Source organism: Rhinolophus hipposideros (genome assembly GCF_964194185.1).
Source record: "Rhinolophus hipposideros genome assembly, chromosome: 17".
Lineage (NCBI taxonomy): Eukaryota > Metazoa > Chordata > Mammalia > Chiroptera > Rhinolophidae > Rhinolophus > Rhinolophus hipposideros.
Genome location: NC_138063.1, coordinates 25,134,942 through 25,162,348, shown reverse-complemented (window position 1 = coordinate 25,162,348; position 27,407 = coordinate 25,134,942). Strand labels below are relative to the sequence as shown.

At 36.0% G+C, this 27,407-nt stretch overlaps 1 pseudogene across 1 annotated transcript in view; it reads right to left on the bottom strand.

Annotated features, from left to right (window-relative positions):
- Positions 1 to 3,600: 3,600 nt before the first annotated feature.
- The window catches only part of LOC308509834 (small ribosomal subunit protein eS8-like), a 69,400-nt pseudogene continuing 45,593 nt past the window's right edge, over positions 3,601 to 27,407 (bottom strand). Inside the window, exons 2-3 of the transcript in view lie at positions 4,267 to 4,586; positions 3,601 to 3,903 (exon numbers count right to left, since the gene is read on the bottom strand). The product of the transcript in view is annotated as a small ribosomal subunit protein eS8-like (transcript). The remainder of the gene's footprint in view (positions 3,904 to 4,266; positions 4,587 to 27,407) is intronic.

Below are 27,407 nucleotides of genomic sequence, written 5' to 3'. Positions count from 1 at the left end.
CAGGAAGTCTCTCTGACTCTGTAATTAGCCATGGTTCTTTAAGAGGCAAGGGGGGAAATACTAGAACATTCCAGTCATGTTCTTTCTCAGCTATAGTTATAGATGCTGGTGCAAAGTGTTACTGTTGTGTTTTTAAAGACATGTTTCTTTGAAGCCTATTAAATATGCAAAAAATATATTTTAGGTACATACAGTTAATAATATTACAATTTATATGCATTATATTATTTTTGCCCTTTGATTACTTGTCTGGATGGATTAGTTCAATAAACCAGATTAAAAATAATTAATCCATCAAAATGTATTTATTTAGAGCTTACTGTGTGCTTGGTTCTAGGTTCTAGGTTACATACTGTGCAAGATACAGAAAAAATATGAACATGTTCCCAATTTTGGTACTGATTATCTTCTATAAGGTGAGACATTCATACATGAAACCAAGAACCAATGAAATTCTACAATACATCACTGACACTAAGGATGAAGTGAAAATCAGTATAGTAGAACCACTATCAGGTAGAGGCTAAATACTGGAGCCTTTGGGCCAGACTGTTCAGATTTAAAGCTAGGTTTATCATTCACCAGCTCTGTGGCCTCATTTTAGCCTCCCTTTTACCTCAGTTTCCTCATCAGTCAAATAGCGATAATGATTTCAATTATTAGAGCTCCTATGAAGAGTAAATACATTAAATCACGTAACATTCTGCATGTAGTACATGCCCAATAATTACTGGCTAGTATTATGTGCTGGGACAATCCCAGAGGTTTTATGCAGGTGGCGGGACTTAGAGTAAATCACATACAATAAAATAACTTGAATGGAGGAGAGAATGGATTCTGGGTCAGGTTAGCAGTGTAAATAAATGGCTTCAGTGGGAATGGAAGTAGCTTATAGATTAGTGGGAAAAGCAGGTCACCTGGACCAGAGGAGGCAGGTCAAGTGTAAATCGTGCTGAATATGCAAGGAGGTGTGGAAGCACTGGCAAAGAGATGGTTTCATGAAGAGCTGGGCTGGCGTGGAAGTGAGGTTACTAACCCAAATGCTTAAAGGCTAGAGAGGGAACCTTGCTCTGCCCACTGCTGCTGCTGCTTTTTTCTTTTAATTTCAAAATCTGTATTACGGGTTTAAAAGCTTCTACTTGACAATAAGATGTTGTTAGCTTCTTAGTTCTTATTAGATTCAAGCACATTCATTTACACAGATAAGCCTGACTGTATGGCCTCTTATGTAATTGTAGACTCAATAATATAGTTACTTAAAAGAAAAGATTCACATGTGATTATTTTAAATTTTGAAATTTTGAATTCTAGGAATTGATATTGTAATCCACATAATGACCTGGACAACATTATAAATGAATGAATGAATGAATGAATAAATGAATGAAACCAACAGTCCATGGGATGCTCTCCACATAGATTGTTCTGCTAGCACACATAGCCTCAGTGTCAGCCATTAAACAGGGACCATGTTATATTTTAGAAACAGACAAGGTTATATGTGATGCTCTTTTATTTCTTTTTCTACATCAGGCCACTGCCTCTTCTTAGGAGTGTCCATTGTTTCAGACCTTTATATTATTTGCCATTATTTTTCCTTCTCCTCAGTAAACTTTCTCCCAAATTAAATATTTCCGACAGGTATCTAATTCCCAAGGCCTTTCTGGGAGATACTAGCTAATCACACATACAGTGAACTCGATCATGAACGTCTTTATTTATTTATTTTCATTATTATTTATATTATATTTACACATCATATTAATTTATACCTCATATAATTTATACATCAAATTTTACAGGGCAGGCTTGGAAGTAGTATATATCAGTGATTGTGACCATAAAAAAGAGCTTGTATCACCACTTCCTTCCTTAAGAAATTTGTGTTATGAAAAGTCAGTATTTCTAGTTTCAACTCTGACCTGTACAAAGCTTGGAATTCACCCCTTCCATCTTTAACAAAAGAAAAAGTTTGAACAATCTGAAAATAAACAACCTTTCTTGGGCCTATCAAAGAATTGAGGTTGTAGGGCAAACCGACACTCCAAAAATCTGCATAGACAGGTGAATCTAGAGAATTATGGCTGAGACCTACTTACCTGCTGGAAATATCCCTTCATGGCTCTGGGTGGGTGGGGATATGGTAGTGATGGTGTGAGTAACCACTGTGAAATAAACCCAGAGTGTTCTCTATCACAAAGGCCTACTTGCCATGAGAAAACACTTTGCCTGAGGCTTAGGCCAGCTTGGAGAATGTCTTTCATTACAATCTAGCCCCTTCTCCTCTTCCTGTCTCACCAAAGTGAAGAAATAAAATCTGTACAACTGGAGAGATACTTATGAAGGTTATAGCACATATACATAAGGCTTCTAAAAGACTGAGATGTCATCATAAGATTACTGAATGCTTTCCTTCCCCCACTTCCACCCGTACTTACCATCCCACCAATAAGGCTCCAGTAAAATATAAGCAGATTAGAGCTGAAAAAGGTGCAGGATACAGACTCTCGCTGAGGAGGCGTGCTTAGAGAAGCCCCTGTCAGGAAAACCATAAGCAATGACACAAGAAAATGTAAAGCTTCTGTGACTTATGGCTACAGAAATATTAAACACAGCCCAACTTTTAGCCAATGTCACATAACGACTAACAGGAAAAGGCGTATTTGTGTCTGTTCTTATTATCTAATACACAATGTCTGGCTTTCAACAAGAAATTAGATGTCTTGCCAAAAGACAAGAAAACACAGTCTGAAGGAAACTGAACTTCTATTTGTCTGTGCCACATGCTTTCGATGGATTCTTATGGAAACTGCTAAGAAAAGACTGAACTGAGGGCCAGAAAGGAGGACGGGAGACTATTTATCTATCTCCTCTCATTGTCTGAAAGTCTCATAGTCCACCTCTATAACTTAGTGTTCTTTCCTCTCGAGGGTTTCCCTGACCTCCCTGGGTACATCCTTCTGTTTTATGCCCTCAACGCACCAGACACCAAAATTGCAATTGCACATTTCTGTGTATGATTTGATAATGTTTGTCTCCTCCATTAAACTGTAAGTTGGAAACGGGCAGAAACTCGATTTGTTTTTGCTTTTTTTTTTCTTTTATTTCCTCTTAACATTAACCTAATGCTTGATGCTCAACAAATGTTTGTTAAATGAATAGATAAAAAATATTTCCAATGCCGTGTCAGTGTGCTAGGCTGCCATACAAAGTACCAGAGTGGGTGGCTTAAACAACAGAAATCTATTTTTTCACAATTTTGGAGGTTAGAAGTCTGAGATCAAGGTGTCAGCAGAGTAGGTTTCTCCGCAGTCCTCTCTCCGGGACTAGCAATTGGCCATGTTCTCCTGTGTCTTCACGTGGTCTTGCCTATATGTGTGTCTGTGTCCTAATCTTCTCTTATAAAGACTCCAGTCGTGTTGGATTAGGGCGCACCTAACAGGCTCATGTTAACTTTATTATCTCTTTATAGGCCCCTATTTCCAAATACAGTCACAGTTTGAAGTATGGGGGTTAAGACCACAATATATGAATTTTTATTTTTTCTTTCAGAATACAAAATACCTTTATTACACGGACTAAGCTAGGAGGGAGGGTGATTTATATGCCTTTCCAGGCTTTGGTTTTCCTCAGCTAGAACCCCAGCTCCTTGCCCTCCGGCACATAGCCATCTGCTCAGCCACACTGGCCTGGTCTTGAAGTGATGCATGCAAGAAGCATGGCCTACTGGAACTGCTCCTTAGCGGACTGCTGATTTGGGCATGCTTTTTCCTGTCATCATATTTCTTCTGAATTTTCTTTGATTTTTTTTTGTTTAAAATCTTCCTCCTCAGTAATCAGTGTGGCCCCCTTCTTGCGGCCCAGGGGCAGTGCATAGTGGGACTCATACCGCTGTTGGTAGGGTGTGCTGTGCTGTTGTTACCAGAGAGTGGACCCTTCTCGGTGAGAAATCCAGGCTTGGCCCTCACACCCGGGCTTGAACCTGGAGGCGTCTGGGTGGAGTCTAGGCTAGCTTCCCACATTGGGGGTCGAGCCAGGCCTCAGGGACGATAACTGGGAAACTTAGCTGTTACGTTCCTGAGGCTTGAGCCCTCCTTGGCATGGTGTCCAGGTTCTTGACATCTTGAGCAAAGGATTGGACGAGATACTGAGGTAAAGAGTGAAAAAGCAGTTTATTATTAGAAGAGTAATCAGAGCCAGGAGCTAAGGAGCTAAGAAACTAGGGAAAGGAGGCTTAAAATTTCTATAGTGAGGGGGCTCGCCCACATCACTGTCAATGAGAACTTTGCAGTTCTTTACTAGGGTCTTGGTGCAGACCAGTTTGTTGTTGGGTGCATTGTAAACAACATCAGTAATCCTTGTTTTGTGCATACAACACTCGGAGCCCCAGGAGAAGTTCCCCACATCCAGCCTCAGTGCACCGTACTTCTTGCTGTCTCCACACAGACGGACAGTGTGAATCAGAGGGGGTTAATCTTATTGTTGGCAGCTGGGTGTCCCATCTCATATTTTCTCTTCTTGTGGTAAGGCGTTCTCTTGCCCTCAGTCTTGTGCCAGTTGTCCCAAGAGATATCTATGGCTTGGTGCTGATTGGAAAGAGCAACATATGAATTTTGAGGGGTTACAGTTCCGCTCATAACAAATGTGTTATTTGGGGTCTAAAAACAAGTCTAAGATTTAGTGACCTGTTTAGATCCCTCCTAGATTTAGAAGGTTAAGATTCCATCCCCATTTCATCATTTCTCACTGTGTTCCTGGTATCCATTCTTTATTTGTTTCCTTTGACGAGAGGGGTTGATGTGAGATCTTACACTTCTGACCATCTTTAATGTTCAGACCATACTTTGTCTTTCATGGTTGGTTCTATTTTATGTGTGTACTTTTCAGAGGGGTTTTTCTTGATGTCATTTGTTAATACATAGATAGGATATTTTCCCTGTTTTACTAATGAGCATTAGAAACAAGTTTCTCAAAGTCACATAACTTATTAATAAGGTAGTTGTAGAAAGAAAAACCATGTCTTTAGACTCCGCAACAAGACTTTTTTTTTTCCCCCCAAATTTAATTTTTGGGTATACTAAAAGCTTTCATGTCTCTTACAGTCTTTCCAGAAATCCTATAATCAGTTACAGAAGGAAACTTACTGGGACTCCGAACTGTACTCAAACATATTGAATGCCTATGGTATTAGTTTCTTTGCATCACTTTCCATTTGAGCTGGAAAGCTCAGGATAAATGAGAATCTTGCACTCACATCCTCCCTTCTCAGCATCAGTCGGAGTGGTTCAGATAAGATGGGGAGGCGCTTTTAGACATCTGAGTGCTCTAAGTGTCTGAAAGGCCAGGTCTACTGGGGTTTCTCCATGCTTAATGGGACCATAATATAACAATGGGATCTCTGTATCTCAGTAATAGTTCTGCAGGCTTCGAGCCTTGAAGCTGTTTCCCTTCCCCACTCTCTCAGGGTTTGACTTATGCATTCCTTGTGTGTGGGTAGTACACCTCAAAGACACAGGATGATGGGAGGGGCTCAGTGAAGTCCAATTCACTGATAGACAGTTTCCTGCTGCTGGGAATTCTATTTATATCAACAGCTAAGATGTGCAAATCCCATCTGCCCCACAGATTGGAGTCCCTTTCTTCTTTCTGTTTATTATGACTAAGGAAAGGGAGAGTGGGGGCAATGTTTCCTTTTAACTTTTGTTTCGGAAGAACATATTAAAAATATGAATTTTTCAATGTTTATTTCGTCTGCTAATGGGTCCACTTTATGCTAATGTCTACCTAGATACCGGAAACATTTTTCTACCATTTCACTTCCAGGCACAGTTCTCATTTAGAAGTGTGTGTGTGTGTGTGTGTGTGTGTGTAAGTAGGGTAAATATGAGTATGTGCATCTGTGTATAACTGTGCGTATATGGGTGGAAGGATACAGAGTAATGTTCTCTTTCTCTTTTTTTAAATTTTTTTTTCCTAGATAGGAATAATTGGTATCAGTTTATGGAGGAAGGACTTTCGTGTGTAGATTTTTTACAAGCAGATATTTTAAATGATTGTATTCAGATTGCTGATTCCCCTACCAACCCTCTGGGGGGTGGGGAGGGGAAACACTCAAGCAGGGATGCTCTGCATTTTAATTGCTTGTTTTTCCATCTCAAGGTGTGTTATTTTTAAGGTCATCAATTTAAAGTAGAAATATTCCTTTAAAACATTGGGATAAAATGGAAAATGTCACTTTGATATAATTTGGGGAAATGCTCTTGGATCCCAACATTGACTGTATCTGAAGTTAGGTCCAAGTAACAAGTGATTATTTAACAAAGTAATAGCAAAGAGCCAAACAGTGTAGACCATAAAATTCTTCTCCAGGGCACTGGGCATCGTGGGGGATTAACAGGAGTCTCTTTCCTATGGCAGATGGCAAATGAAGGAGACAGAATATGATTCAGTGATAAAAATGGCAGAGTGATCAGGACACAAAAAAGAGCTGGGCAGGTACAAGACTATCATCCGACCAGAGAATTTAATGCTCTAATAGCTTTATTTCTGCATATTTCATCAGTGGGATAAGGTTTGTACTTTCAGTCCCAGTGACACTTTGAAGGTCTTTGCATTTGTTAAATTTTTATATACCACATTTCTTTTCTTTTTACTCCTTTTGTTTTATCCAACACACAAAGAAAGGAACAAGTTTGCTGATGCATTGCCCAATAAAATACAAATCTGTGGCAACAAAATGCCTACATCTTATTAGCATTCTTGTTAGTGCTAAAAATCAATTCATCCATAGACATTCATTCCCAGCATTATACATGATGTTAAAGGGAAAGTTCCCTTTCTACAAGAGAAAAGGTGTTAGGAAAAGGACTCAATTTCAGAATGACGAATTGATTATGATCAATTTCTCTTTCAAAATCATTAGGTAAAATTTCAATGCCTAATAACGTATTTTAGTAACAAGTTAAAATGGGTCATTAAGACATAGAAACATTAAACTAATACTTATAAATAGATCTAACTACGTTTAATTCTGAGGAAAGTATTCCTGTGATTAGGACAAAGCCTATCCTGATTCTGTAAGCAGGTATTAGCAGTGCCCTTGTCAGAGCCCTCTTACATTCTGGGAGAAAAGTAATTCCAGGGGAAATGGGGACTCCAAATGGATCATTCCTCAAAATGAAGGACAGTCCTCCCACTTTCTCTTGAGATATTTCTTCTGTAATTTGGGGATTTTACAGTCACTGTTCCACATGGCACATAGGCTCTGTTCTAAGGTATACCAAATCCCTCTCCTGGGTTTATGTGAGAGTAGTTAATCTACCTAACAGCATTTTGATTAGACGAGATCATCTCATCTGGGGACAAGAAAGTGGCATGAACAAAGGCTCCACTTATTTCTCTCTTTCTAAACGATTTCCTAATTTGTAGAAGGTTTCCTGATAGAGTAATCTCTGCTAAGGAGTGCTCCTCTATGGATGTCTGTTTTTCCAGGTTAAGGGCATGCAAAAGCTTTCTGCAGTCCATTGGCAGTCCAATTCTTCTGAATTCCTTGAAACAGGGTATTAAAGTTCTGGAAAAATGAATTTTGACTGTACATAGTTAAATAAATAGGATTTATAGCAGAGAAAAGATTAAAAATAAATTCTAGCTTAGAAGGGCTCTTTGTAAGAGAAAAGATCAAGAAGAGTCAATTTTTTTCTCTAGTAGTTATTATAATCCTGAACAAGAGAACCAAAAAGCTGCTGGAAAGGATTATAGCTTTTGTCTTTTAAAGGTATTAGTTGCAAACTGGATTAGCTCCCCTTATCAGTTTTGGATTGAAAAATACCTTTGTAATGACACAGCCCTCCATAATGAAGTGCCATGTTAATACCTCTTAGTAGTTGGTCAGAAATAAATCTTTGAAGAGTGAATAACTACAGTAGCCATATTTCCCAGACTGAATATAAAGAATCAAATTCTTAAAAAAAATGCTAACTCTTAGTTTCAAATTTATCTACAAATAAATATTTGAGATTAATGTATATTAGTAATATAAATATATTTAATAAATTATATGCATTCAAAATGACATTTGTGCAACTAGAACACTTTGAAAAATCCAGACATAGTAGCTTTATGAAAGACACAGTCAACAATTATCCAAATTTTCATTTTTAATGTCCCTTCTTCTGATATGGTAAGTACAATAAAGGCCTCAATTTGTTCAGGCCTCCCTGTGTCTTTCCACACTGACTCTGGGCTTGACCATGTGACTTGCTTTTGCCAATGGGATGCAAGCCATCGTGACAGTTGCAGAAACTAGCCAAGCACTTTTTCACTGGGTTTTCCCTCTCGCTTTTTTTGGGGCACCCTGCTACCAAGGGAAGGTGTCTGTGATAATCTGCTAGCTGTCAACAGGCTCGTGAGTGACTCCTAGATAAGATCAGCCAAGTCTAGTCCAGGGCAGAGGAGTTGCCCAGCTGAGCCCAGCCTGCATAGCTGACCTGCAAATATGTGGGCAAAATAAGTTGTTCGACATTTTGGACTTTTTTATTACAGAACAAAAACTAGCTGATACGCTGCCATGTAAGAATGCTCCTAAGATATTTGACTTTGTTCTTTGTAGCCCTCCTAAGTTCTAGAATGTAACGGTGACAAAACACTCCACCCCTTGACATTCCACATAAGGAACGTGTGTTTCGGAGATGTGAAAATACCCTATTTGATGTCCCACAGCTAGTTAGTGATAGCCTGGAAGTAGGACCAGGTTCTCCTGGTTCTCATTCACGTGATCTTCCTACTAGATGATTAGTGTGCTTCCTTTGATATGAAAAAGGTATCGTCTCCACCATGTATGTGCTGGAGTTATCTCACTAATAATTAGAGTGGAATGTCCTTCTGTCATGAATGTCTGTCTTGTTCCTGGTTATGGAGGGTGGTTTGCATGTGTGTGTGGTGCACACAGGGCCCTACCTCTCATCATGAATTCATTAGCTGCCTGATCCTTAATCAAGCACTTTCCAAGCAGCTGTTATACTGCAGCTAGGCTGGCGGTCTACGTTTACATAGTTTGTGAGGAGACAATGAGCTCAAATCAATTTAGACAGTAGGCAGTATACACTTTATGTTCATTTCCGTTCCCCTTGTTCCCAAATCCCATGGGATGTAATCGAGGCAGGTCCTGGTGGATACTGTGCATGCTGTGTCACAGCTGAGGAAAACTGAGCTTAGGAAACTCCTGATCTTTTATAGGAGCTGCTACAAGCTTGCCCAGTCTTTGTCCTCCAGGAAACACATTATCTTCAGTTCTTGTCAGGAAACAATTATTACCTCTGACCTGAAGGAGACACTATCCTAGTGTCCAGGGCTATCTGTTATGCTGACATCCTTGAACAAAGTTATCAACACCTTTTCTGGGAAGATGTGAAGAAACACCAAATCTGGGGATAATTATCTCCCAGCAATCACATTGTTCTAACTCACCTTCATCTCATGGCTGGTTTATTGCTTCCTTTGTTGTTGCATTCACATCTGCTCTCTGTAGTTGGTAGAATTAACCTTTTATAACGTTAATAATATCCTGATACTGGCTCTTCATTGCATACTGAAAAAACAAAACAAAACAATACCTTATAGTGTTATATAGGATCCACCTCTGTCCTGCTCAGCAGGACATCATTGGGGACCAAAATGATCTTTTCGGTCCCTGATTCCCCCAGCCACTTTTTATTTTTTCAAACACACTGATTTCTTTGTTATATCAAGGACATTGTGCATGTTATTTTCTAGAATGCTCAGCCCTTCACTTAATCACCTGTACTCCTCCCCTATCGCCTCCCATTATATTTTGTGGCTTTCTCCTCCTTAACCAATATGTCTCATCTCAGAACCCAGAGTTAGACTGGCTTCTCCATCCCCACTAGTAGTTATCATTACACACACACTGGTTTTATTCATTAGTTGAGAAAAGCTTTATTGAGATATAATTCACATACTATATAATTCTCCCATAGAAAGTAGACAATTCAATGGAGTTATAAAACCATTACTGCAGTCAATTCTAGGACATTTTCATCACTCCAGTGGTTTTATTCTGAACACTTGCATAATTGGTAATGACATACTTTCATTTGCCTACTCACTTATCTTCTGTCTCCCTCACCAGATTGTAGGCTCCAGGAGGACAGGGAGCAAGCCTCTTTAGTCACTACAGTGTATTCAGCACAAAGCATAGAGTCCGGCACATACAAACACTTCAATATTTATTGGTTGAACATGAAGAGGGATCTTGGGAGAAGGGGAGTTTTCTACATAGAGGGAACAGTATGATGAAAGGACCAAGGTGGAAAATAATATAAGTTTAAAGAATTGAAAGAAATGGAATAGTTTGTGAGAAGACAGCAAAGAAGCCAGTGGTATTAAAATTAGGCAGGGGCCTTGCAAGGCTTTGATAAGAATTTCAGTTTAATAACTGTGTCCATCCCACTTTGTTTTCTGCTTGAGGTTCCCTGAAAAGCCCTTGTCCAGATCAAGGAAATGGTATCTGAGATCGTTGTCCAACTATTTGAGTGTTTGGAGGTTCCCAGAGCTTACTTAAGTGCTGAGTTGCTGGCATGCATCCTAACCTGACCCACAATGACCTTGGACGATGTCTTCATTGGGCTTTGCCATGATCTCATTTAAACCGTGGTCCAGAATGTTCTACTGAATCAGTCTTATGCCCATATGTTTCCTCTAGTCTGATGACTATTCCAGAGTACTCACATAATCCTACTCTTCCTCCTACTCAGGCCAAATCTGGCACAGGTGTTAAGATAAGAATTAGGTGTTTAATCATCTGAACCCAAAACCCTATCTCTTATCTTTCTCTGGCCTCTGCTCACCCTCTACTTCTGTTCTTCCTTCAGGGTTTTACCTCCTATGTTAAAGACAAAGGTGTTTCTTCCACTTCTGTTTCCCGTAGCAGCACTGATGGGCTATCTGATAAGGCATAAAAATGATCAGTTGTGTATCTCTTATGAGTCAACTATTCCTCACTCATCCCCAAGGACAAATAGGCGTCCCTCTTACTACAACAGTGAAAAGCAAAACACAAGTTACTTTCTCAACCTCTTATTCCACTAGTTTATCTTTGGTTACACTGAAGTTTTCGTCCTAAGGGCAATGAGAAAAACAGATCCATGAGGTGTTTTAAAGCAGATGAGAAGGGAATGTTGAAGGGATGTGAATTCAAATTTGGACTTTTTAGAAGATCACTTAGGCTTCATTGGAAGGAAGAGAGACTGAATGATAAGTAACTCTTCCAATAAGAAAACAAGAGATTGTTGACAGCTTGGTTTTTGAGACTGGTAGTCTCAGCTGAGGAGAACAACTTCAGAAAAATATTTAGTAAGTACAATTGAGTAAACACAATGAGATGAGGGAAATGGTAAAGAAGGAAGAGTCACAGATGACAGCAGGGTTTCTGACTTGCATGATTGAAGGAATGGTGTTACTGTTCATCAGGCTATGGCCTGGAAGGAAAAACAAGTTAATCTGGGAAGAGAATTTGTTCAATTGGACCAAAAATGCTTGGGTGTTATACAGAGGATGTCAAATAGTAGATGGGTTTTATAGATCAAAAACTCAGAAGAAAGGTCTGCCCTGATGATGTTAATGTAAGAACCAGTAGCCCCAGTTCTTTTCCTATTTTACTCAACTTCTCAGCAGCTTTAAACAGAACAGGTCCTTCTGTTTCTTGACATAGTTCCTTATTGGCTTTTATCATATTTCAATCTCTGGTTATCTTCCTATATAACTGGTGATTCCTTCTCTATTTCTTTTGCTGCTACCTGCTCCTCTTTCCAGCCTTTAAATGTTGAATTTGATATTGGACTAATTTTTCTTCTCCATCAAAACTCTCTTCACAAGTAATCTCAAGTATCATTCCATTAAATACCTTGTATCTACCAATGACTTTTATATTGATTTACACCTTTAGTCAGATTCTCTCCCTCAAAATCCAGATTGATATATACAATTCTAGTCAATTTCTCCACTTGGATCTCAAAATTAATATATTTAAAGCAATTCTCTATTTTTAATTTTTTAAATTAAATTTATCGGGGTGACATTGCTCAATAAAATTACATAGGTTTTAAGTGTACAATTCTATAATATATCATCTATATATAGCATTGTATATTCACCATCCAGAATCAGTTCTTCTTCCATCACCATATATTTGACTCTCTTTACCCTCTTCTATCTCTCCCCTCCCCACTTACCCTCTGGTAACCACTAAACGGTTGTCTGTGTCTATGAGATTTTGCTTGTTTGTTTGTCTTGTTCACTTGTTGCTTTCAGTTTTATATCCTACACATCAGTGAAATCACATGGTTCTTGACTTTTTCTGTCTGACATACGTTGCTTACCATGATCATCTCAAGATCCATCCATGTTGTCATAAACGGCATTATTTCATCTTTTCTTACGGCTGAGTGGTATTTCATTGTACATATGTATCACATCTTCTTTATCTAATCATCTTTCAAAGGACATTTTGCTTTTTTCCATGTCTTGGCCACTGTGAATAATGCTGCAATGAACATAGGAGTACATAAATCTTTAGGATAAATATTTTCAGATTTTTTATGTATATGCCCACTCTCCCACTGAAACCAGCTTCTTCCCTAACATTTTCCTCCTTAGTAAATAGCATCATTACTACCCAGTTGCTCAGGTCAATAACAGAGTTGATGCCAAACATTTAATTCATCATAATGGATTCCTTTTGACTCCACCTCTAAGTAAGCTAAAATCTGGCTACTTCTATTTTTAGTCAAGCCATTATAAGATTTCACTTGGACTATTGCAATGGCCTCTTAAAACTTTTCCCTGCTGCATAGCTCATCCTATTTCTTTCCATTTTCCACGCAGGAGCCAGACTGATCGTTTTCAAAGGCAATCAGATGTCATTACCTTGCTCAACACACTCCTTTGACTCCCTATCACACTAAGTATCAAGTCCTAACTCCTTAGCTTATAAATCCAAATGACCAGTCCTCAGTCCATCTCTCCAAACTTATCTGCTGCTTTTAACATCTTTTCTTTCCATAATTCAGCCACAGTTGCTTTCTCCAAACCCTATTCTTCAAATACACCAAGTTTGCTTCCTCCTTAAGTCCTTTGCACTAGTTATTTCTTCTGTTTGGATAGCTCTTTGCATGTGCTGCTTTGTCTTATCACTCATGTCTCAGACGAAATGTCACAACATCTATGAGTCCTTTCTTGGTTCCCCAGACTAGAGTAGTCCTGATTCACTTCCTGTCATATTACCCTATTTTATGTTATCTCATCTTATTTATTTATGTTTTATTATTTGACCACTCTCCTAAATTTTAAGATTTTTCTAAAGGATATATTTATTATGTTCAGTGCTGTATTTTAGCACTAAGAATGTTTGCTGAATGAGTGAATGGAAGTGGTAAACATATTTTAATAATTAAAGTCAAAGGCTTAAGTCAATGGCCCAGGGAGGAAGTACAATGTAAGAACAGAAATTGACTAGGGTCAAGTTTTAAGGAATACCAATGTGTATTTTTTTTAGAAACAGGAAGAAAAAAAATGATCATGTATGATGAGAGAAGAAGATAGAAACCAGGAGCCAGTTGAGTGTGGGCATAAAGAGAAAGAAGAGTGAGTGTTCATTTATGCGCAAGGCTCCTATGGGGTCAAGTAGGATAAAAGCTGACATAAGTTCACAGAATTTTATAATATATCAGTACTTTTGGACCCTTTTAGTATGTAAATTGGCTTTTTATTAGAAACATTTACTAATGGAATATGTCTTGAAAAATCAGAGCAGATTTAAAAAGAGATGAAAACTTCCAGTTATAAAATAAGTCACAGGGATGCAATGTATAGCATAGAGATTAGAATCAATAGTGTTGAAATAACTTTGTATGGTGACGAATGGTTACTAGCCTTATCATGGTTATCACATTGTAAGGTATATACATGTTCAGTTACTGTGTTGTACATTGGAAACTAATATTGTATGTTACTCTAATTTTAAAATTGATTAATTGAAAAAAGAGTCAAATATCTTTTTTTCTAGGCCCCGAGGAAACTGATTGCATTCTCTATGGATTCATATTTAACCAAACAGAAATCTAAGTTGGGATACTTTTCTTATTACATTAAAAGATAAATGGTGTTGTAGAGACACAGAATGGGAAACAGTCAAAAGCATATATAAATCTGATTTTAATAAGATTGGTTTTAAGTTATTTAATGGAATTTTTATTGGATTGTATGGTAAGCAGTGAAAATTTAGCACTTCCTAGACATTATTTTGCATGTTTAAAAATAATGTTAATGAGAAATGGGAAAATACTCTGATTTTTTTTCTCATAGAAATCTGCTTTTCTTTTAGTTATCCAGGTAGGACAGGCCAACATATTGATATGGCAGGCACATTTCCTACGTGTTTATTGCAGTAAAGAGAAAGCCAAAGACCTTGACTCCTTGACTCAGGTCAAAAGAGGTCTTCTTTTACACTAGTAAGACTGAGCAATTTTTTCACTGAGAACAACGCTAACTTACAGGCTCAAGAAGCACAGCAAACGTCAAACAGGATAGATGCAAAGTAAAAGCACATCTATAAAATTATAGTGTAAATACTGTATATTGATTTAAAAAATTTTGTGATATGAAAATATAGAGAGGCAAGTATATACTGGGATCATGGTATGAGTGCTAAGGTTTTCATCTTTCACAGTAGAAACTTCACACAAAATGTTTAGCACTGTAAATGTTCATACAGAAATATAAGCACATGATTTAGAAAAACTGAGTTACATGCAAGAGGAAATGGAACAGCAGAAACTTCCTACTACAAATCTGAGACATAGGAAAAGGTTTTGGGATAGAGAGGTGCGGTGCTTGCTTTTGAACAATAGTCTTTTAGGCCATATTTGAAATTTTAACATATATATGTGTGTGTGTGTGTGTATATATATATATATATATATATATATATATATATATATATATATATATATACATATATATATAAATTCATAAAAAATGTTTACAACTGTAAATGTTCATACAAAAATATGAGCATATAATTTAGAAAAATCATTATATATAAATATGTATATCTGCAGGCATTCACTTGCTTGAAATTACATAAAAATATCTACATATATAAACACATAGCCAAAGTTCAGCAGAAATAGAGAAACAAAACAAAAAAATAAAGAAGAACTGAGATGAATGAGCAACAAAGGATCTAATCCCAGAGGAAGGTAAAATAATTCAGGGAAAGGAGGATTGAGAATTAAATTCTAATTTTCATTTTTAAGGAGACTTAGCAGGATATTACATCCAAGAAAAATAGTAGGCTGCTATGACAAAGCAATGATCACACAACAAGAAATATTTCCTGGAAATCAAAATATATTTTACTACTGAAATAAAAAAATTGAGTGAATGGGCAATTTGTCAATAGGGAAGAAAAATTAGGGATGTGCAATTTATAGCAACAGTATGAAGAGATAGGATATAGATAAGAAACATAAAGAGAAATGCAGAATAGATTTAGGACAGATTTCTCTCTCTGAAATCACTTCGAGAAATAGAAAAACTAGATAGTAGAGGAAATAAAGAAAGAAATATAAAACCAAATTTCTCTGATGCAAAGACAGAATTCAAACTTAAAGATCTATCTATACGTAAGGAGGATGGATGATTAAAGATCTTACCTAGACACGTTCTGTGAAGTTTAACTTCTCCAAGGAAAAGAAGAATTCAAGAAAATTTCTAGAAATAGATGCAAAATAAATATAAACAGAGATTATATATAAAGGTATAAAATGAAAATGACGACTTCTTATTAGGAAATTTAGCAACCACCAAGCATAGTCAACCTTTATTGAATATTACTAAGTGGTACACACTAAGCTAAATACTTTATGCGTAGTAACTCATCCTTACTAGAATTCTAGTATTCTTCTCATCTTATAAACGAGGATGGTGAGGTATAGAAAAGCACTTACTTGAGGTGCCAAGGAAATAAGAATGAGAGCCACCTATCTCCAAGTTTCATATATGTAAATAATAAAGATGATGAAGAAATTTCTTCAAAATTCAGAGGGAGCGAATTATATCTACTTATAGCTCTATCCATTGCAAAACTCCTCCACGCATCGTACAACTACTAATCAAGTGTGGTAATAAAAAACAAAGACAGAAACAGATATTTTTCAACTATGCATGGTAGTAAATATTGAACTGTTTGTATTACACTCAACTTTCAAATATTGCTGTAGGATATATGCTGGTAAACCAGTAATGGCAAATAACTAAGTCACAACAATAACTGTAAGTATGAGTTAGAACAATCAATGTAAAAAGGTGAACAAAGATATCAAAGGAGAGTTCTGTGACTGGATGCCTGAGACATTCTTTTTCAAGAATCATGGATTTAGGGACACAAGATTATATTTCCTTGACTGTGATTATACCTCCTTTCACTACTTGCTTCTCTAGAGAATTTCCACAATACTAATATTGTTAATACTTTTATTGGGTGGGAATTTTAGAATCAATTTTCAGAGAAAGCATAGAAGATGATTCCAATTTGGCAATAAGCTGTACATGTTAAATATTAACAGAATTTGAAAGCAAGACAGTAGAGAAAAGGACAGAGAAACATGTGTTTATTGTTTTTCACATTGAGGATTCCATAAGTACACTCTGAGACTGACACCATAAAAACCAGTGAGTAAAGTTATAGCATTGATCACTGAAAGACCAAAAATAATACTGTCAGAGAAATCAGAAGACAAGTTATTATAATCGTACTACATTTTTCAAAATTATTCAAAATTTTAATAGAAACCTCCAGAAAAACTGAAAAATAACCAACATATTACAAAACAAAACAAATAAAAAACTTCATACAACTAAAAGTGTTTACTTGTGGGGATGGATTAGGAGGAAGACTTTTAAAATTTTACTCCTTTGTGTGTTTTAATTTATTTAAAATCATGCATAAACACTTTTATTAAAAAATCAAAACTATATTAAAGTGAAATAAATGGTTGAGCTCCGCAATAGGAGATTGATTGAATAAATCATGGCGCATAGCTGTCATAGAATCCAGTGCCTCCCTTGAGAAGAATAAGAGGTCAGTGTTCTGTCTTTGAAAGAGAATATTGATTTAAGAAAAAAAGTAAATTGCAAGAAAAGATACAGAGCATAATCCAATGTATGTTTAAAAATATATGATTGTGTGTGTGTGTGTGTGTTGTGTGTGTGTGAGAGAGAGAGAGAGAGAGAGAGAGAGAGAGAGAGAGTTTGTCTATGGTTGTATTCGCATAAAGTAACACCTGGAAGAATGGAGATGAGAGGATTTCTGCTTTTTAAGTTATGCCATATGGTATTGTGTTTTATAATGAGTATTTTATCATCATAATAAAATGATCCAGTGTCATTACATTCTTAAAAACAAAGTTTTTAAAGAAGTTAAAAGGCAACCCTAAGTTAGAATGGTCCCTAATTAAGAGGTAGAGGAAACAAAAAAATACCTCAATTACTTGGAGATTCAAGGTATCACAATCTAAAGTACTGAAAACTGTTTTCACTTTTCCCTTTAACATTGACTGAGGAACTTATGTGATTAGGATGTCTTTTCCTTCCCCACCTACTCATGTGATCCATGCATTTGGTTTAGTGACAGGACGGGACACAATCTTCTAACCGTTTTTGTGTGATGTATAATCCTTTAAATGTATCACGTGCGCACACACACGTACACGCACACACTCACACACACACACACATACACACACTCTTCAGAGTCACCAGAAAATTAATATGGTAGCTACAAACAAATGAACACAATATGTACAAAATCTTTTGTCAAGCAAGTTTCTGAATCTGCTTTTAAAAAGTTATTCTAGGTAATGTTACCTAGTAGTTTGACTATATATAGTGACTTAAGGCCTTAATTATAAATATGCATTTTGGTCACTAACCAAATTCAAAGTAAAAAGGAGAGAGATTCTGTTTTCTTACTGGCTGGGACTGGAATTCCTCTTAAGGAGCTCACAATGAAATTCACTGATGAGTTTCTGAGGGCGAATGGGAGACCACAATCCAGTTTCTCTGTGTGTGGCCCACAAGTCTCCAGTATCATTCCCATATGATTGTTTGAAATTCACCTCCCTGAGCCCTACCCCAATGAACTGAACCAGAATATCTGGGGTAGGGGGTGCTCTCTGAGGCATACAGTTAATAACCCCTTAAGGTGACCGTGCAGTTGAAATGGTAAATGCCCCCCACCTTGTAGTTACTTTCTCAATTTATTCAATAATAATCACCATATTCTTAAATGTTTCTATTAAGAACTTTTTTATGTTTTTTATTTTGTGTTTTGGTTTCACGGACATGTGTTTGTGTGTGTGTGTGTGTGTGTGTGTGTGTGTGTAACAAAAAGCGAGTTAGTGGTTCACACCTGGGTTAGTGCTGTGGGGAACAAAGGAACCAAGCTTAGAAGGATCTTGAAGGCAGAAAACAGCATGAGAATTTGAGCCTCTCAGAAGTAGCAGAAGATGGAAGCAGTGCTTTGTGCATCCACAATGTGTATTAGGGTTGTAGTCAGTCTCATCTCAAGGATTTGGAATGCATGGAGGGCAGCGAGGTCTCGGATTTAAACAACTGAAGGCAGCCTCTTTTTCTTTGGTGTGTGTGGTGCCAGCTGAGGCCTTCAGGAACAGTCAGTGGATATTGTTAAATGCCACTTTCTCTACAGGAAGAATCTCCAGGGAGTTGAAGGGCAACATGTTTGTAGCCCTGAAGGTAAACGTACCATTGTTCCTCACCCACATCCCAGTCACATGCAGTATTGGCTAGTCCTCTAATGTGACAGTTCCTTCACCCTGATCTGCAACCAGCAATCTCAGTGAAAGACAGAGCAGTTCTTTTGGGAATGAGTTTATTAAGAAGTCCAGAAATCTCAGCTTCCTCTTTCTGATTCACTAGAAGTGAAAGAGAACAATTCAAAAAGCAAGAAAGATGAGAAACCCTTTCATGCAGGCAGAGAGCAGAGTTGAAGGATATTGCTAAATTATCACTGATATTCTGAAAAATCACTTTGGTAGGCAGCTGCTGCCAGAAGTACGTGGGCCTTATTTACACTGAACATATGAAGTAATTATATCTTTGTGGGTTGTAAATAACCAGACCATTCATGTGGCAATCTGCACAATAATTTTGTAGAGAAAATTGATTTGAGAGATTAGGTTAGTCTAATCTCCCTTAATTTTAAGAGACACTAAGCTCCAAAGACTTTTCCAAACTTATACACTTTCATTGTAGCAGAGGTGGGATGAAACATTTTAAAAAGCAGCTCAGGTTATTATTATTATTATTTTTTTCTATTCCAAGTTAGCTTGTGATGAGTCAACAATATACGTAAATAAAGAGAATGTAGATGTTAATTTGAGTGTACATGCACTCAAATTTATGTCAACTCTTATAAAAAAGATACTTGAAGCAATTGCCTAGATAATTCCAGCCACCCTCCTTTTTCTGCCTTTTAAAATCCTGATTTAATACTAGATTGTTTCCAATTCTGTTTTGCTTGAGGTTTGTCTAAACACTACACTTTAAAAAATCTAGTCTGTCTTGTTTTCTTAGCCATTTCTTTAGAGGGGTTTCCAATTTTCTCTTTTCCCAACTGTGACAGTTGCTTCCAAACCAGTCTGCCTTCTCAGTCTGTGCTGTACATTGCTGCCATACTCTAAAATGCTGCTCTGACCCCATCATTGCGCTATTGTGCTGTTCAAAACCCTTAATAATTTCACTGTCTAAAAGATTAGTATGAAAGCCAAATTAAGATCCGTTCAAACCTTAAACAATCAGTTTATTATCACAGAATCTTTGGAGACAAAAGAGTAAATTCAGGCTAATCATATAAACAACTGATATGATTGTTTAGTTCTTTCCCTCTGTCACATAAATCTCTCCATCGTATTTTTTACATACATGTATATGTGCATAATCCAAATAATTTCCCCATCCTTTTTCCTGGTTGAAGTTGGTTGTGCAGAGCAGAGTACCAAAGCTTCTCTGTGAAAATTAACTTGAATCTAACGACCTGTCTTTCTCCATAGATAATAAGGTGCCTTATTTGCCAATAAACTCTTATAGAAGTATATTTTAAAGTAAGATAAACTTGGAGAATCTTTATTTTATTGGAATTCCAGCATGCTGATTTTCACACAGGGCAGAAGGGTTATAGCTACATCACTCAAGCAGATTTTCCATTTGCCGGACTACCACATGTCACCAATCGTGGAAAGTGTCACCTGGCCTGCGTACTTGATATACTGACCCCTGTTGGGGGTTACCTGCTATGTAGAATTGACTCAAAGATATGCATTTTATTGCTTTTTCTGCTCATGAAGCAATGTAAAAACTCCCCTCCTTTCTTATAAAATACTTTTGCTTTTATGAGGTCCTGACCCCTCCTAACACAGGAGAAATTAATCTCATTAGCTAATTTAAATGTAAATTGTGTTAACTTGATGTATTACCCTTCTTAGAAAATTTGTATTTTTAAACTCTATCTAGCATTATTCAGATATAAGTGTGGGAAAATGTTTTTGGTGAGGACAACTCCGGAATCATATTTCACAGATTGCAATAGTATTTACGCCTGTTTTGCTATTTTAGGAATAAATGCATTGGGTGATTTCCACAAAGATCAGTGTTTGTATAGGCAACAGAGGGCTGGTTGTCAATACACAGATTTATACTGACTGTGATAATATATTGGTTATATGAAAGACATGAGGTTATTACTCTATATTGCCATGCGATGGCATCCAGAGGAAAATGCTTTTTTTTTTTTTTATAAGTTAGGAAGATTCTTTCCCAACAAATATTTCTCCTGTTAGTGTTGGTCTAAATTGGGTTACGTGCACATTTTGGATCTGTCACTTGGAAGAGGGAGGAATTATCTTTAAACAAATCACATGCTGGGAAGAGAGCAAATAGTATCCACTACATATAATAAAATAAGAAAATGCAAAATCTAATATTTATATCATAACACAAAATTTACTATATGTTTTCATATGTTTTATTTTAGATAGTATTCACAGCCACCATTGGTGGTATCTGAAGTACTCGATTTATTCATTTTCCTAATCTTATTTTTCACCTCCTTTTAATCTACACAGCATCTGTTTTTCAATTCCAATAGAACTCTGTGTTCCATTCTTGAAGACAGAACCACCTTTATGCATTTCCTTTATGCATTTCTCTGTCTGTAATGGCCTTCCTTCCTTCTTTATCTTGGAAGCTTCTGTGGATTCTTTAAGACCTTGGCTATTGAAAGTAAAATTTAGACGTCTATGATATTGTTACTATTAGTGCTGTGTACAAATCTCTGTGATAACATTTGTAAGTTTGTTTTATATTTACATATTTTAATGTTTATTTCACCTTCCATAACATGAAGCTGAATATGAAGGCAGAAGGGATTCAAGAACTTTATTTTAACCCTCTTTGCTTTTCTAGTAGCTAGCAATTCCTGACAGATGAGCATTCAGTAATTGCTAAATGAAAAAAAAAAAATGAGAGAAGAGCCATGTAGTTGTTTAACAAATCCATATTTGTCATTTCTTCAGTTTCAAATGATAAAAATGAGGTTGATGTGAAGAGTGAATTATGAGTATTATATTCCAACTTTACAATATTAAGATGGGGTGTGTGCAAAAACCTTTAAGGGAAGGGAATTTACAAAAAGAAAATTTATTATCATTATCATTAATTTATCCAACAAATGTTAATTTTTCACCCTGTCTTAGGCAAAGCACAAGTAGCATATCACAACCTGTGAAATGTAATCACTTTTTCTGAACATCTGTACTATTCTTTACTCAGACACAGCAGCCATTTTGGATGGCTTTCAGAGATGCCTGAATTTCTCCATTAACAAACAGACATTCTCCTAAGATGTGGACTTTCAAGGCCAAATACTTCAAGGCCTAATGGACCATGGGGGACCTCTGGTTTTCAGCCAGATGACCAAACCCATTCAACCCTGCATTTGGATGGATGGTTTCCCATGGGACCTTGGACAGATTGGATCCAGCATTGGCACAAACTTGGCTTGGAGAAATAAGCTCCTGGAAACCTCAATTAGAGTTTGGTGTATGAACATTAAACAATGCCCATGCTGGAAACAATACATCACACGGCAGGTCCCAGGAAATATGCAGAAGGCTGGCAGCAGGCCAGGGCAAGGGGCCAAAATACTGATCAAGGCCAATTCCTCATGGAGAAATGACAGCAGGTTTGAGGACAGCAGGTACGACCTGAAGAGATAATGATATTAATTACATTTTGAAAATGAGAAGAAGACAAAAAGAAAGTGGTTTGTATTTGCCTATCTAACAGATTTTACCATCTCCCCTCAGCTTTCTTGAGAGTCTAAAAGAAATGAATATAGTGAAAATTAATTTTTAAAGTGATGCTTACATATATTAAGCATTACTATACATCAGATGTTATATATATATATATATATATAGTTATATATATATATATATATCATGCAATATATACAATATTGTATATACAATACAAGCAGCCTTTGGAATGTGTAGAGATATTGTGTTCATTTTACAAAAAGAGAATAGCAAGGTTAGGCAACATGCTTTGGGTCATACAACTAACAATGACAAAACTTAACTAAAGATCAAACCAAGATAATCTGGTTCCAGAATTCACTTTTCTAAACACAATGCTGTACTGTCTCTCTCTTCTGTCATAATAATTAGGAGAGGTACAATTCACCCGGGGGTAGACAAATAATCCCGTGAAACCTAAGACAGAAATCAATAGTAGACTCTGCCTTGTCCAGCATCTTGCTATATGACAGAGGTGGGAAGTAGATCAATTGTAAAGGCTGGCCTATTTAACAAATGGTGCTAAGGGAATTGGTTTTCCATTAGGTAAACTATAAGTTTGGGTGCATTCCCTGCACTGTATACAATAATCCAATAAGAAGAGACTGAAGACTTAAAATGCAAAACTTTGCAACTATTAGAAAAAATATATTTATTATAGTAGACATTCAATGTTATATTAGTTTCAGTTATACATCATAGTTAAACATTTATGTAATTTATGAAGTGATTCTCCCAATAAGTCTAGTACCTATCTGACACTACATAGTTTTTACAATACTAGTATCGACTATATTTTCCATACTGTACTTTACACCCGTATGACTCTCTTGTAACTATCAATTTGTACTTCTTAATCCCTTCACCTTTCTCACCCAGCTTCTCAATCCCCCTCCCATCTAGTAACCATCAGTTTGCTTTCTGGATTTCTAGAACAGCATGGAGAATATAGTCAATAATATTCTAATAACTAAGTACAGTGTTGGGTGCGTAATAGACTTCTTGGGGTTATCACTCTGTGAGTTATATAAATGTCTGATCACTATGTTGTTCTGTACTCCTGAAACTAATAAAAAAAAGAAAAATATATGTATTGCCTTAGGAGAAGATAATTTTTTTTCAAAGCGTAAACTATAGGAATGTTTAGGTAAATTTAATTAAATTTTAATTTAACATTTTAATTCATCAAGATATATAATTTCAAGTGAAAATACAAGTTACATGTTTTATGAAGATACATACTATATATAAAATAAATAAAAGATTTATATGTAGAATATATAAAAATACCTATGAATCAGCTAAGTTTATAAATAAATAATTAAAAATTGAGGCAAAGGTACAAAAATATTCTATAGAAAAAGAAACGTTAATGGCCAGTAAATATGAAATGATTCTCAAGCTCATTATTAATCAGGGAAATTCAAACTAAAACCATAAAAGCTTTCATTTCACATTCATCATTTTGGCAAAAGTCAAAATTTCTGACCATCTGAAAATTGGAAAGGAAGTCAGATGGAAGAAATCTTATAGACTGCCTATAGAGGATAGAAGGGTATATTTGTACAACCACTCTACAAAACAAATTGTTACTACTTGATAAATTTGAAGATCCCTAAATCCTACACCTAGAAATTCCACTCTTAGATATAGATTCTGGATAAATCTTGCACATGTGCACCAGGGGACATACAAGAATGTTTAGCAGTAGTTTGTATATAACCAGGAAACTAAAAACAACTGAAATAAAAATTGTAAAATTGATAAACAGCGATATAGTAGTAGAATGGATGATACAGCTGTAAAAAGGAATGAACTTCAGCTACTCATTAATGTATATGAACTTTACAAACTTTAAAATATTGAATAAAAGCTGAGTAAATGAAAAAGCAAACCACATAAGAATATAACTACTATGATTTCAATTATTTAAAGCTTAAATATAAGAAAAACTATAAACATATGCTCTGGATTATAATAATTTATTATAAAGCTATAATGAAGTATAAGAATGGTACACACAAAATTCAGCATCATGACTTCTTTTTGGGGGGAGGCAGGGGTGGGAAGGACAGCAGATTCAGATATGAAGGGACCAGCAACATCAAGGGCTTCATGATTTTCTTATTGGTGGGCACATGGGTAGTTATTATACTTTATAACTTAAATATGTACTATGCATATTTATATTTAGGCACATATAATGAAAGTATGAAATATTAATTTTGCCTTTAAGATGTTCTCTCTCTTCAGTTTGGAAGATAGACACAGGAACAAATAAATGCAAATATGTTCAGAATGATGGTGGCCTACAAGTTATGAAAATCTTGTCACTGGTTTTCTGAGAAAATTACTTCTGTCTTACAAGAAGGCCAATAGACCAGCTAAGCACAAAGTTAGGAGAAGGAAGGAAATAATAAAGTTTAGAGCAGAAACATATGGAAAAAAGAGACTAGAAAAACAATAGAAATAAATCAGTGAAACTAAGAGTTAGTGTTTTGCTTTTTTTTTTTTTTTAAATTTATTGGGGTGACAATTGTTAGTAAAATTACATAGATTTCAGGTGTACAATTCTGTATTACATCATCTATAAATCCCATTGTGTGTTCACCACGCAGAGTCAGTTCTCCTTCCATCACCATATATTTGATCCCCTTACCCTCATCTACCACTCCCCCTCCCCACTTCATTTTACAAAAAGAGAATAGCAATAGACAAGAGAATAGCATAGACAATGTCTGTGTCTATGAGTTTTTGTTTCTCATTTGCTTGTCTTGTGTTTGGTTTATATACCACATATCGGTGAAATCATAGGGTTCTCTGCTTTTTCTGTCTGACTTATTTCGCTTAGCATTATACTCTCAATATCCATCCATGTTGTCACAAATGTTTCTATATCATCTTTTCTTACCACTGAATAGTATTCCATTCTGCACAGCAAAAGAAACCATCGACAAAATAAAGAGGCAACCAACTGAATGGGAGAAGATTTTTGCAAACAATGCCTCCGATAAGGGGCTAATATCCAAAATATACAAGGAACTCATGAAGCTCAACAACAAAAAAACAACCCAATTGAAAAATGGGCAGAGGATCTGAAGAGACATTTCTCCAAAGAGGACATACAAATGGCAAATAAACATATGAAAAAATGCTCAACATCACTAATCATCAGAGAAATGCAAATAAAAACCACAATGAGATATCACCTCACCCCAGTCAGAGTGGCTATCATCAACAAGACAAATAGTAACAAGTGTTGGAGAGGCTGTGGAGAAAAAGGAACCCTCATACACTGTTGGTGGGAATGCAGACTGGTGCATCCGTTATGGAAGGCAGTGTGGAGGTTCCTCAAAAAATTATGAATAGAATTACCATATGACTCATCAATCCCTCTCCTGGGTATCTACCCAAAAATTTTGAAAACATTTGTACATAAAGACACGTGTGCTACAATGTTTGTCGCAGCTTTGTTTACTGTGGCCAAGACATAAAATGTCCTTCGATAGAAGAGTTAGTTTTTTGAAAAGATAAACAAAATTGACACAACTTCAGTTAGACTAAGAAAAAACGGAGAACTAAAGTAAACAAAATTATAAAAGAAAATAAAGGCAGCACAACTTATGTCACAGAAATATGAGAGGATCACAAGAGGCTACTATGAACAATTATATGCCGACAATTGGATAACCTAGAAGAAATGGACATATTCCTAGAAATATGCAACCTAACAAGATTGAATCATAAAGAAATAGGAAATATGAACAGACCAATAATGACTAACGAGATTGAAGCAATAATCAAAAACCTCCCAGAATGAAAAGCCCAAGGTCAGTTGGTTTTACAGGTGAATTCTACCAAACATATCAATAATTAATGGCAGTCTTTCCCAAACTCTCTCAAAGGTTTGAAAACAATCCCATTTATAATAGCATCAAAAACAATAAAATATTAAAAATAAATTTAATTAAAGAGGTGAAAATTTTATACAGTGAAAACTATACATTGATGAAAGAAATTGAAGATGACACAAATAACTGGAAATATATCCCACGTTTGTGGATTAGAAGAATTAATATTGTTAAAATTTTCATATTACCCCAAACCATCTATAGATTACATGTAATCCCTAACAAAATTCCAATTGGCACTTTTTACAGAAATAGAAAAAACAATCGTAAAATGGAACGACAAAACAATAGCTAAAGCAATCTTGAGAAAGAATAATCAAGCTGGAGGCATCACAGTTGCTGATTTTGGACTATACTACAAAGCCATAGTAATCAAAACAGTATTGTACTGGAATAAAAATAAACACATAGACTAAAGGAATAGAATAGAGAGCCAAAAAAATAAACTCATGCATATATGGTCAACTAATTCTTGACTAAGGAGCCAAGAGTACTCAATTGGGGCAAGGCAATCTTTTCAATAAATGGTTTTTGAAAAACTGGATATTCACAAGCAAAAGAATGAAATCGAATCCCTATCTTACACCACTCACAAAAAAATAAATTGAAATGAATTAAAGACTTAAACATATTACTGAAAATCATAAAACTAGAAGAAAGCATAGAGAAAAAAGTCCCTGACATTAATTTTGGCAATGATTTTTTAGATATGACACTGAAAGAATAAGCAACAGAAGTAAAAATAAATGAGACTACACTAAATTAAGAAGCTTCTGCACAGCAAAATAAACAATCAGCAGTATGAAGAAGTGACCTATGGAATTGAAGATTCCTCAAAAGATTAAAAATAGAACTACTGCATGATCCAGCAATCCCACTTCTGGTTATCTGTATGAAGGACATGAAGTCACTATCTTGAAGTGATTTCTGAACCCCCATGTTCATTGCAGTATTATTCATAAAAGGTAAATAAAAACAACCTAAGTGTTCATTAATGGATGAATAGATAAAAGAAAATGTGATACACACACACACACACACACAC